General features: G+C 43.1%; 10 non-coding genes across 10 annotated transcripts; 6 read left to right on the top strand and 4 right to left on the bottom strand.

Annotated features, from left to right (window-relative positions):
* The first annotated feature begins 645 nt into the window (after positions 1-645).
* trnai-uau (transfer RNA isoleucine (anticodon UAU)) lies at positions 646-718 on the top strand. The gene has a single exon. It is a non-coding gene; the product is annotated as a tRNA-Ile (tRNA).
* A 470-nt stretch (positions 719-1,188) lies between these two features.
* Positions 1,189-1,261, bottom strand: trnaa-agc (transfer RNA alanine (anticodon AGC)). Its single transcript has one exon. It is a non-coding gene; the product is annotated as a tRNA-Ala (tRNA).
* A 551-nt stretch (positions 1,262-1,812) lies between these two features.
* Positions 1,813-1,883, top strand: trnag-gcc (transfer RNA glycine (anticodon GCC)). Its single transcript has one exon. It is a non-coding gene; the product is annotated as a tRNA-Gly (tRNA).
* Positions 1,884-2,210: 327 nt separating this feature from the next.
* Positions 2,211-2,283, bottom strand: trnaa-agc (transfer RNA alanine (anticodon AGC)). The gene has a single exon. It is a non-coding gene; the product is annotated as a tRNA-Ala (tRNA).
* A 507-nt stretch (positions 2,284-2,790) lies between these two features.
* trnad-guc (transfer RNA aspartic acid (anticodon GUC)) lies at positions 2,791-2,862 on the bottom strand. Its single transcript has one exon. It is a non-coding gene; the product is annotated as a tRNA-Asp (tRNA).
* Positions 2,863-3,249: 387 nt separating this feature from the next.
* trnav-cac (transfer RNA valine (anticodon CAC)) lies at positions 3,250-3,322 on the top strand. The gene has a single exon. It is a non-coding gene; the product is annotated as a tRNA-Val (tRNA).
* A 1,746-nt stretch (positions 3,323-5,068) lies between these two features.
* On the top strand, positions 5,069-5,141 carry trnam-cau (transfer RNA methionine (anticodon CAU)). The gene has a single exon. It is a non-coding gene; the product is annotated as a tRNA-Met (tRNA).
* Positions 5,142-6,565: 1,424 nt separating this feature from the next.
* Positions 6,566-6,636, bottom strand: trnag-gcc (transfer RNA glycine (anticodon GCC)). Its single transcript has one exon. It is a non-coding gene; the product is annotated as a tRNA-Gly (tRNA).
* Positions 6,637-6,909: 273 nt separating this feature from the next.
* trnag-gcc (transfer RNA glycine (anticodon GCC)) lies at positions 6,910-6,980 on the top strand. Its single transcript has one exon. It is a non-coding gene; the product is annotated as a tRNA-Gly (tRNA).
* Positions 6,981-9,471: 2,491 nt separating this feature from the next.
* Positions 9,472-9,544, top strand: trnam-cau (transfer RNA methionine (anticodon CAU)). Its single transcript has one exon. It is a non-coding gene; the product is annotated as a tRNA-Met (tRNA).
* Positions 9,545-12,243: the final 2,699 nt, after the last annotated feature.

Raw genomic sequence — 12,243 nt, 5'->3', positions numbered from 1 at the left:
CGTTCATGATAGAGACGAGCTGTAAACTGCATCTGAATCGCGGGATTCTCCGCTTTCCGACGGTCATTGAATGGTGCCTCTATGACGAGAAGGGACACGGGTCAGGTCACATATTTCAATGAGTCAATCATGTAATACAGTTCAGAGGTGATTTCCTTTAGCTTCTATTACATTTCATGTTTAGTCCTATGAACACTGCGGTTTATCTGATAAAATAACCTTAGCATGTGTGCTTACCTTTGTGTGTATTTCTGGATGAGCTGTCTGTAGATGATGATGTGGATCCCCGCGATTTCTGCTCCGGTTTATATGTGAAGTGTGACCAGATTTCAATTGTTCGTTTCCGCCCTAAACCCAGCGCTGACATTTCTGTGTTGTTCATGAAACATGCTGCTGCACTCAGAGCGGGTGCTAATGAGCGAAGCCAGTTTTTTTTTTAAACTTTTCATGTGCCGGGGCTGTGGCTCTGCTTCCGGAGAAATCAACATGATTGGATTGGATTGGATTTTTTTTCGTCCATGAAAAAAGTTTGTTGACGAATATTTTTCGTCATAGTCTTTGTCAACAAAATTAACACTGGATCACATAAGGGACATTGTATGTGTAGTGCAACATCTTTTTGACCCTTATTTAAAATAGTTCAGAGCCTCGTTGGCGCAGTAGGCAGCGCGTCAGTCTTATAATCTGAAGGTCGTGAGTTTGAGCCTCACACGGGGCATGAGTTTTATACAGAAATTCATTCAGATTGAAGGATGTCATGAAAAACGATGTGCTAGCGCAAAGATGATATTGAGAGTCTATAATTAACACAACGCTGCTGTACACACATTAGGTACCTGAGCATTAAGTGTTGTGCAGTCAGTCCCTGACACACACAGTGGGACCTACTGTACAGACTGTACTAAACTAAAATTAAAAACTAAAATCAAAAACAGGCTTCACACGCAAAAGGTCCCCGGTTCGAAACCGGGCGGAAACACTTTTCAACTTTATGTCACTGATTTGACCCTGTTTATGCACAGTCCAGTGGTCACTTCCCACGCATAACAGTGTTATGCAGTCAGGCCCTGACACACACAGTGGGACCTATTGTACAGACTGTACTAAACTAAAATTAAAAACTAAAATTAAAACAGAACGCCAAAAACAACACTCGTGCCAACAACAATGCAAGGCCAAAAAAGGTATTGGAGGATGCGGGCATCGATCCCGCTACCTCTCGCATGCTAAGCGAGCGCTCTACCATTTGAGCTAATCCCCCTTGTGGAGAGTGAATATTCACCCCGAACATGGAGTACCTGACTGCTCCCAAAAAGACAGCACTTAGAGGACCTGCGAGGGAACTCTCCCTCTACTGAGCCAGAGCAGTCCGACAGATCAGAACAGGCTGAGAGGGAAATTGAAGACTACAGAAAAGAGGGCTCTATCCCTCTCAGTAGCTGCCCTCTGAAGTGTCTCAACTGCTGCCAGATAACCATAGGTTAGGCTAGGCTGTGTAGTTGTAGCATGTTGTCAGTGTCATGCTTGACATGCAGTCTTCTGTTTGCACTTGTTTTCACTCTGTATTGACAGAGTAGCACTTTGAATACAGTTTTGCACATATAGTTTGCACTTTTCAAAAAAAAAAAAAAAATTATTCTATTGTCACACCCCTGGTAACAAAGCTCTTGCACACGCTGTAGGTATCAGAGAGTTGAGCTATTTTTGTTTTTCTTTAATGGTCAATAGGCAAACAAATAAATGGTTATGCTGAATTTAGTGCCCCCTTTAGTTGACCTTGGTTGAACAGAGGTCATGTGACTTTGCATGTGAGCATTGGTGGTTCAGTGGTAGAATTCTCGCCTGCCACGCGGGAGGCCCGGGTTCGATTCCCGGCCAATGCAACAACCTTTTCCAGCCCAAATGATGTCTTTTGACCAGGGTGTGAAACTATAGAGCTCCGGGAGATGACGTCACACAACCCCGAAACTGACAGCGCCGCCATTTTGGCAGTAATCAGCAGATTTTCGTGGAGTATATGCAGGGGAGAGCCGAACAAAAGTAACAAAGTGATTTTCTCCGAGCTCATACAACAGCTGTAACAGCTGTCATTTCCTCCCTCTGCACTTTAATGAGCCCGTCTGTCACTCTGCCGGTAAGGCGGTCACACTGTGTGTGTTACAGGATTGCCAACCTATGTCACAACAACGAGTCGAGGACAAAGAAGTTATTGGAGGATGCGGGCATCGATCCCGCTACCTCTCGCATGCTAAGCGAGCGCTCTACCATTTGAGCTAATCCCCCTTGTGAGAACACAGACTTCCAGTTGTCTAAGGTGTGAGCAGAAACTTGTCCATTGACTGACTGTTGGACATCTACAAAATAATAACTAATTTACCAGTATTTGACACAGCTTTGATGCTTTGCCTGTCATCTGTGCAGTGCTGTTGTTGTTGTCTGTGCTGTTGCTGTCGGTACTCTTGTGTCACCTTTTTTATGTCTAGCAATAGGATGTGGCTGCAACACAAACTACCCATTAGGGGACAACTGTGGGAAAGGATTTTGCACTTGTACAATGATGTTCACATGTGTAACAAAGTTTTATGGTTGTAAAAATATTGTGTGCCTGTGGAAAAATATTTTGTACAAAATTTCTTTACAACCACAAAACTTTATTTCACATATGAACATCATTGTACAAGTGCAAAAATGTTTTTGACCCTTATTTGATCCCATGTACAGTCCTCAGACTACAGCAGGTAGTAAGTAGGGTTAGTTCGGGTTTGTCATAAAATGGAAAAACAACAAATTCTCCCCGTCGGGGAATCGAACCCCGGTCTTCCGCGTGACAGGCGGAGATACTGTCCACTATACTAACGAGGATGGCAATAGAGTGAACCGATCGATTTTTTCTTTTTGGGGGGCCTTTTTATTGCCTTTAATTGATAACACAGTGGAGAGAGAGACAGAAATGGGGAGGCAGAGAGGGGGAATGACATGCAGGAAAGGGTTACCCAATGTGGTATTCAAACCAGGGCCACCTGCAGTGAGAACTGTAGCCTCAACATGGGGCGGCAGCTCTACAACGTGAGCTTAACGCCGCCCCCGGATCGATGTTTTCTATCTACACATTTCCAGGGCCTATGATAGGTCAAAGAAGAGAAGTTCTGACTTAGAGTAGAGAAGTAGAGAAGTAAAATACGGTGGCCGAGCAGGAGCTCCTTCTTAAGCATTCGTTAGTTTTCCTTCCTTAGCACCTATTGGCCACCAGTTTCCGTAGTGTAGTGGTTATCACGTTCGCCTCACACGCGAAAGGTCCCCGGTTCGAAACCGGGCGGAAACACTTTTCAACTGTCACTGATTTTCCCCTGTTTATACACAGTCCATTGGCCACTTCCTTCTTAACAGTTGCAGTTCGACTCGGTTCGGCTCAGCTCAGTTTATGTCACTTTTCCATTACAGCTGAGTATAGACGGGTTTCTGTCCAACGTCATCGCAGATGTGCGCACGCAGCCAGGGGGCAGAAAGCAGGACATTTCTCATTGTTTACAAGCGGAGTCAAGCAGAAAACGTAAAGGACAAGGAGTTGTTGTGCTGTTAACTGCACAAACCGGCAAAAGGATGGATGGAAATTGTATAATAAACTGAGGGGATCTCATTTGTTTGCCAAAAAAAGAAGAAGATTATGGCTCCAGGCCATTAAAACGGCGGATTGGGGTCCAAAAGGTCCTAAAGGTGGCGAGAGTCTGTGCAGCACTGGTGTCATAAAACTAAAAATAATATACATTTAAAAAAATTAAAAAGTTTTGCAGACACGCAAATTGTTGTTTGTGTACACATTGGGTTCTCTATGAGATAACTGCAAATGTCGAGCCATGATAGCTGGCCATTTGGACATATCACTGGGAACATTATAGCTATGGGTCTGATAAAAACCAAACTTATCAACCAGCGCATCCAGCGTTTTCCCTTAATAAACGAGTCTGTGGTGGGCGCGACTCTCTGGGCCTGTCCCGTTCCTCCACACTTGGCTCAGTGCGCTTGGTTACACACACACTTTGGTGACGTTTTGCCGGCGGAACGTATATTTGCATATAGTGTGCAAGCATGGGTTAAGTGGCCAAGCGTGTTGGGGGGAGATTTAAAAGCAATCGGGACAAACTTGACAAGTGCAGCCTGTGCCATTGCGCACACTAGCACAACTACTCACACACACAGCACAGCAACAACTGTTTTAATCAACAGTGCTGCTGGATCAGTCTCATCTACTCCAAAAGTGTCTCTATGCGCAAGATTCAAATCCTAAATATGTAAGCCCAACTCCGTGAGTAAATAAAACAAACAAGAAAAACGAAAAAATAAAAACATGAACAGAGCATGATGAATATAAAATATGACATTAAAAGTCATAATTATGAGATAGAAAGTTAATTTCATTTTGTTAGGATTAATTCAATCGCATTTCCTAAACGGGCTTGTGGCTCCCGGTGACGGCGGACTTCACCGTGGTGCATTGTGGGATTTATACTTGGCCAAATACCGCTCGGATGCGGTCTTACGATAAGTGTGGGTAAAGTGCAAATCAAGCGCGCTGCACTTTCAGTCGTTGGAGAAATGGGACACACTTGCGCACTGACACTAAGCCCATGAACGCGCACGCCAAGTGGCCAAGTGTGTAAGTGTGATCGAGTGTGCATATTGGGACAGGCCCTACCTCTCTCTCCTCCTCACACACACAGGCACTTACACACACGGGCAGATGGGCAGGTCGCTTTGTGACGGTAACATGCTAATGCTAGCTAATGTGTTCAAATTGCTATCCATCCGACCGGGTGGGGGGGGGGGGTATTCGAGTAGTGACATGGCAACCGGATACCACCCAAGCCGAGCGAGTACTCGGATATCGGCTGCAGCCCTACAAACAATTCGGCATCTACATTGATATCAGTTCACTCCGAAGCATTCTTTTGCCCCCGGTTGCGTGCGCACCTAGTATTGTTTGTACACAAGAAACCTGTCTATATGGAATCAAATAAGGGTCATTGTAAAAATGCAACATCTTTTTTACCCTTATTTGGCTACATACGGAGCCTCGTTGGCGCAGTAGGCAGCGCGTCAGTCTCATAATCTGAAGGTCGTGAGTTCGAGCCTCACACGGGGCATGAGTTTTACACAGAAATTCATTAAAATCGAAGGATGTCATAAAAACTGATGCGCCAGCACAAAGATGTTGTTGAAATTCTATAATTAACAAGTTGGTAACGACGCTGCTGTACACAGTGAGCTAAGTGTATTGTCACACCCTTAGTAACGAAGCTCTTGTACATGCTGTAGGTACCAGAGAGTTGAGTGTCAGGCTGTTTTTGTTTTTCTTTGATGGTCAACAGGCAAAAAAACAGCTGGTTAGGCTGAATTTAGTGCCTCCTTTAGTTGACCTTCGTTGAACAGAGGTCATGTAACCCTGCATGTGAGCATTGGTGGTTCAGTGGTAGAATTCTCGCCTGCCACGCGGGAGGCCCGGGTTCGAATTGGCCAATGCAACAGCCTTTTCACTATACATCATCATGCTTTCAAAGCAGATTTATAACGTGAGTCTATTTGCAATCTAAACAACATTACAGCTGGAAGAGAAAATTACAGCAATATTGGTGTGGAAGTGGCAAAGACGCTTGAGTTGTGCCTTGTGCCGTTTGCCCTGCATCTGTACCATGCATTGGTGCTTTGTAGAAAGGAATAAATATAGATCATGCTACATCTGTTTTGTGTTTGCCCCAGACTCTGTTTTTTCTCAAACTGCAGCTACTAAAAATGAATCAATTTCGCCACATGCATTGCTGAGTTCAGCTAACCCGAAATGTCCAAGTATTTCCTCTGGTTTAGGCCTTATCCACATGAAAATGGAGCTTCACCCAAAGCGATCTTTTTGATTAGGTTCAGACTGCAGGCAAAAGTGGCCCAAATCCCAAAATTTTGGGGGGGTCAAGTGACAAGGTCAGAAAGAAACATGAAACATGAAAACGCTGGGACGGCGTTTTCATGTAGACGTTTTCATGTTTTCACTATTAGGTGTGAAAGCGCCCTTAGTCTTCCCCTGAAGTTCCCTGCTGCCTTCCTTGGAGATGGGTTTTGAAAACCATTGTGTCATCAGCCATTCACGTAGTATCTGAATGTTTTTCAGATGTGTGAGTCTCATCATCCGAAGCTTGTGTTGCACATGTGGCCGACAGGAGAGGATGAACTTGCCTGATACACACACCAGAAGTGACGTCAGAGGTAGGACATTCTTCTGTTGTTCCGTTGGATTATATCATTTAATAGTGTTGAGTTGATATCAGTTAAATACTTACTGGAGTTGTTCTTTTGCACAAGGTTTTGCTTTCGCCTGGATGCAGAAATGGCATGGAATCAGGCAAACGGAGAGTCCACTTTGAAGAAGAGCGAGAATCCAATGGATTGTTAAAGGGCTAAAAGAGGTATGAAAATAAGAGAAGAGAGAAGAAATTGGCCTGTCGCCAGCAACACCTCATGCTGCTGTCAAAAGATATGATATTCCTGGGGGAAATTGAGGGGGAGAAAAGAATGCAGTTGCATTGGCCGGGAATCGAACCCGGGCCTCCCGCGTGGCAGGCGAGAATTCTACCACTGAACCACCAATGCTCACATGCAGATGTTTTCCACCACTGGAGAGACTGTGGTCACGGGAGTGGTCAGTATGCTCCTTCAGAAAGTCAAGTCCCAAAACTTTCTACAACCCAACTTGTCAGTGTGAACAGTTTGGTGTCCAGGGGCAACAACTGCTTCAGACAAACAGGAGAAACCAGTTGGTGTCTTGTCGTGCGATGATACATAAGGAAAAATAGTCTACTGGGAGAAAAATGGAGAAAAAAAGTGGGGCTCGTTGCTGCAGGCTCAAAAATGGGGCATATCTGAGCATTGGTGGTTCAGTGGTAGAATTCTCGCCTGCCACGCGGGAGGCCCGGGTTCGATTCCCGGCCAATGCATCACCCCTTTTCATTTACATTGCATGTGCAGTGGATCCCAAAAACTTTCATGTCATTGTCACTTGTTATATAAGAGTTATGGGATGAGAGGGGCAGGCATAGCATTTCTTTCCATATCTTCGTCATTTTTTAAACAATCATTTTACAAAACCGGAAACAGTGGTTGAATCTGCTAATACTGCTCTACGTGATCAATATACCAGAGATGTCTGATGTTGATCAGAGGAGGCGCCGAGATCGCTGATCCGGAAGCAGCAAGATTAGCGATGGGAGCTAGTGACGAGAAGACTGGTGTTTTATTAGGAAGAATAAAGAGTGTTTGAAAGAGAGAACTGGAAAGAACAAGAAACATGTCTCAGGCAGGAATTGAACCCATGACTTCATGACTGATAACATAACACACTAACCTTTTGGCCACAGAGCACCTGACTTACAATGAGCTTTATACTATCAGGAATCAAAGGCTGTCCAATGACAGCTGAATAGTTGAAAGTCAAATAATGACTTGACATGACTGAGGAATCGAACCCATAACCTCACTGTGCCACTCGGCCACAGGGAGCATACACTTGTCAATGCTGTTGTCATCCATTGCAATGTGATGATGTGCTTCAAACTGTGGTCTGAGTGTCTTAACAAGCTGTGACCACCTGTGGCTAATTGAAGGTGGGGGAGGGGAGGTGAATTTTGTCACATCCATCGAGGGCAGCGCAGGACAAGAAATGACACGATGCCTGAATGCAACTCATTCAAGAGCTATGCTTTGTCTTTGCCGCTGCCTTGAAGTTCAAATTTTCATTGCATTTCAACCTGAGAGCAGCGGTATAAACAAGAAACATGTTAACACAGACCAAGAGAGAAAGACAAAGAGGTAAAGAGACAGATCAGGTGGAAAATGGACCAACAAGGTTGTTGAAGCGAGATCCAAACCCACAACCTTGGTGTTGTCAAGCCGCCACCATATAGACTGAGCTACAGTGAGAATCAACTAACTGGAGTTTTGCACTGTGATCAATTTGATGTTATTAGCCTACTTTAAGTTCAAATAGGCTGATACAGTAACAAAGTTGCCAAGGTGGGATTTGAACCAGTGACCTTGGGGTTGGTAAGCAGCCATTTTACCACTGGACTATAGCAATACTTGAGTAGCTTGTGAATGCGTGTGAATGCTGAAAGCCATTGCTGAACCATGCTGAATTAGCAGAAGAAATTGACAAAGACATGCAAGAAACATGTCTCAGGCAGGAATTGAACCCATGACTTCATGACTGGTAACATGACACACTAACCTTTTGGCCACAGAGCACCTGAGTTACAGTGAGCTTTCTACTATCAGGAATCAAAGACTGTCCAATGACAGTTGAATAGTTGAAAGTCAAATAATGACTTAGGCAGAAATTGAACCCATAACCTCATGATCAGTAACCCTTTACTCTGCCACTCGGCCACAGAGAGCACACACTTATCAACGCTGTTGTCATCCATTGTAATGTGATGATGTGCTTCAAACTGTGGCACGGGGAATCAATGGGTCTCTTAACGAGCTGTGACCACCTGTGGCTAATTGAAGGCGGGGGAGGGGAGGTGAATTCTGCCTGTGATGTCCATCGGGGGCAGCGCAGGACAAGAAATGAAAGTTCAATTGCATTTAAATCTTAGAGCAGTGGTGTAAACAAGAAACATGTTAACACAAACCAAGATAGAAAGAGGTAAAGAGGAAAGGTGGGGGGACATATGCATTATGAATGTTGCCCATGCAAGATTTGAAAATTAGCCAGACCAAGTGGTATTAGTTTAAATTCAAAGAGACTGGTACACTAACAAAGTTGGCACGGTGGGATTCAAACCAATGACCTTGTGGTTGGGAAGCAGCCACCTTACCACTGGACTATAGCAGTACCGCCTGCAGTGTAGGACAAGAAATGACAAGACACAATGTCTGAATGCAAATCATACAAGAGGTGTCTCTGCCGCTGCCTTGAAGTTCAAAGTTTCAGTGCATTCCAATCTGAGAGCATCGGTATCAGGTGGAAAATGCATCAACAAGGTTATTGAGGCAAGATGCAAACTCACAATCTTGGTGTTGCCAAGCAGACACCATACACACTGAGCTATAGTGAGACTCGTTTACCAGGAATTTTGTACTGTGATGCTTCAGCATTCACACTAATACGGTAATAAAGAAAATGGCCGACCCGAAGAACAATAGTGTGAAATAGGGTCCTGGCTAAAAAGCTCTAACTGCAAGTTTATCCAGCCGTCCCCATAAATCCTGGAGTCCTCACAGAGCATTTAGAGACTTAAAAAACAGCGCCACACAAGTCATAGTGGCCAAACATATATCACATCCTCAGTGGTGAAGTCTTACCATGAAGAATAAATTCAGCATTTTCTTTTCTTTCTTTTTTTTGAGACACTGGATTCAAGTGGCACCCTTGTGTTCGTGGAGTGATCTTATTGATTTGATGGTTAGAGGAATAAATCTTTTTGGGCCTCGTTGGCGCAGTAGGCAGCGCGTCAGTCTCATAATCTGAAGGTCGTGAGTTCGAGCCTCACACGGGGCATGAGTTTTCCTGCATTTAGATCAAGATATTTACAACTAACAGTGTTAGAAGTAAATAAATATATAAGAATATATAGCTGAATGTAGACAAGGCTGTTGCTGTTTTTTTCTCATAAACATGTGTCTTACATGTCCTATCTGTTTCAATATTATTACTTCCACAATAAAGCTTCTGCTGATGTCTGCTGTAATGAATTTCTTTCTGGAAAAGCCTGTGCTATTTTCTGTGAAATTCAAACATTTACAAATTAATCTTACAGACAACTGAACTATAATATTGCTCCACAATTGCTGAATGTAGAAATAAACAGCTGTTTGCAAATTGAAAAGATGGTGTCGTGTTCAGAGCATGCTTCCAAGGGACCAAAACAAAAGGATAATCTCACATTTTTTCAATCCTGTGTTGCTGTCATGCAATAGTCCAATGTCATGAACATTAAATATTAACATTGGGGGATTTCAGTGTAAGTGATGGGAAGCAGATTCCACAGTCCTCCTTTGCAGCACGAATCAGTTCCTAAAGAAATCTGTTGTATTTGTCTTTCAGTGTGGACCGCCTCCGTGGAAATCGAGTGAAATGTCATCATACAGTATGTGTACCACAATCTTGAAATACAACCTTGACAGATCTGTGAACATCCAAGATGCACTGGACATGGACTGACAGGAAATGACAACGGTCAGGAAATGTGTTTGTTTTTTGTTTTTTTTTAATCTTAAAGGAGAATTCCGGTCATTTTTGACCCCTAAATCGTTGTCCTGATGGTCACCCAGTGTTGGGGGGGAGCAAAAAACGCGACTAAAATTGATGCAGGCAAACCGGAGTCACACCATGGCTAGACGGCGGCGCTAGCGATAGCGACAACGCTAAACTATGGGGGCAATTTTTTCAACCACAACAAACACTCAAAAAACAATCAAATATCTATGGTACATGACTCAAATCCTTATGACACACCACTGAACTCATAAACTGTACAGTATAAACCGGTATAAACAGTATAAACTTTGTGTTTTTGCATGTTATCACTCACCTCAGACAGCCAAACTCTGGAACATCCTGGAAAGACATTACTAACCGATCGCAGAGCGCCTGCTCTCCCCGCCACAGAAACAAACACTTTTTCCTTGTTGTGATGATTTCTTTACAAAAATAAACGGTCAGAGATATTTTGGACATTACCACTGCACTGCTCGACCGTTTATTTTTGTAAAGAAATAGTAATGTCTTTCCAGGACGTTCCAGAGTTTGTTTGGCTATCTGAGGTGAGACATGCAAAAACACAAAGTTTATACTGTTTATACCGGTTTATACTGTACAGTTTGAGTTCAGTGGTGTGTCTTAAGGATTCGAGTCATGTACCATAGATATTTGATTGTTTTTTGAGTGTTTGTTGCCATGGTGTAACTCCGGTTTGCCTGCATCAATTTTAGCCGCGTTTTTTGCTCCCCCCAACACTGGGTGACCATCAGGACAACGATTTAGGGGTAAAAAAAAAAAAAGACCGGAATTCTCCTTTAATTTATATGATTTTCTGTTATTTTATTTTGAAACAACTTGATAATTGCATTTTAATTGGAATCACATGCCAACTCTTGAATCCATATTTGTTAACATCTGAAGTATAAATTTGTCTCATACATGTTAAATTAAAATAATTAAAATTGAGGAACAAATGGAAACTGACATACAAACACAACATCTCCCTCCTATGTTGTCAATAGTGGTTTTGTTTCCCTGTGTAGGATTGCTGTAATTCCTGTAGGGACCGACACTGAACGCTGAATAGAAAGCTACAATGCCATGCGTACTGTAAAAGACGATGTATTTTGTGTATCATCATCACTACTACTTAAATTTGGCGTTCAGGCTGAACGTTTACAGAAAGCAAGACTGATGTTTCTCTGTTTACTTTGTGGTTTCAAACTTGCGTAACCTTTGGAATCAGACTTGAGTGGAACTTTCCCATCGCTCACCCTCCCCTACAGGTACATGTGATGGGTTTATGAATAGCTGTGATGCTGACATGTTTGAAGTGCTCTGACAGGTGTGTCATAACTCTTTATTTCCTTTCGCTCAGGCAACACATCAGTCACGCCTGCTGTTGCTGTTACACAGTGTGTTTAATCTGAGAATCTGTCGCCAGAAGGCAGGCAGGTCACAGGTATATCAAAATCTTGGTGTTGCAACGTAAGAAATGTACGAAGGACAGATACCATAATTTATGTTTTGCCTCTTCCCTCCGGCAGAATTTGACCCCACAGGCAAAACGAGCTAATCCTTCACGAGGAGACTGTTCACCTATATGTCGTTGTCAAGACTTGTTTTGCATGACATGTCAGCAATCATTAGCTTGTTACCCTGTACTCTATCCAAACAGAAAATGTATGTTAAAACTTTTCTAAAATGAACTTCACTGTGTGGTTTGTCAAATGTCAACACATAACTTGAAAAATAATCAAAGAAAGCACAATAGAACAGATTCAACAGACTCACATTGATGCTGTTTACTTTATATCTTACAGTTTACATATAGTAGCACACTAGCACCTCCCAAACTGTGGGGTCAAAGAAAGAGAAAATAAACAGATCCTATGGTGCCTTCAATGTCTTAGTAAACGGTGTAAAAACGGACATCCTGACTGTGTGGACATTTTGTTCAAGGATAAGTACTTTGAAAATAGGCCCGTTTTTGTTAT

The sequence above is a fragment of the Trachurus japonicus genome, chromosome 2 (assembly GCF_045865225.1).
Source record: "Trachurus japonicus isolate A0001 chromosome 2, Traja_1.0".
Classification (NCBI taxonomy): domain Eukaryota; kingdom Metazoa; phylum Chordata; class Actinopteri; order Carangiformes; family Carangidae; genus Trachurus; species Trachurus japonicus.
Note: the sequence above shows the minus strand (reverse complement) of the source record. Positions and strands in the feature narration are given on the sequence as shown.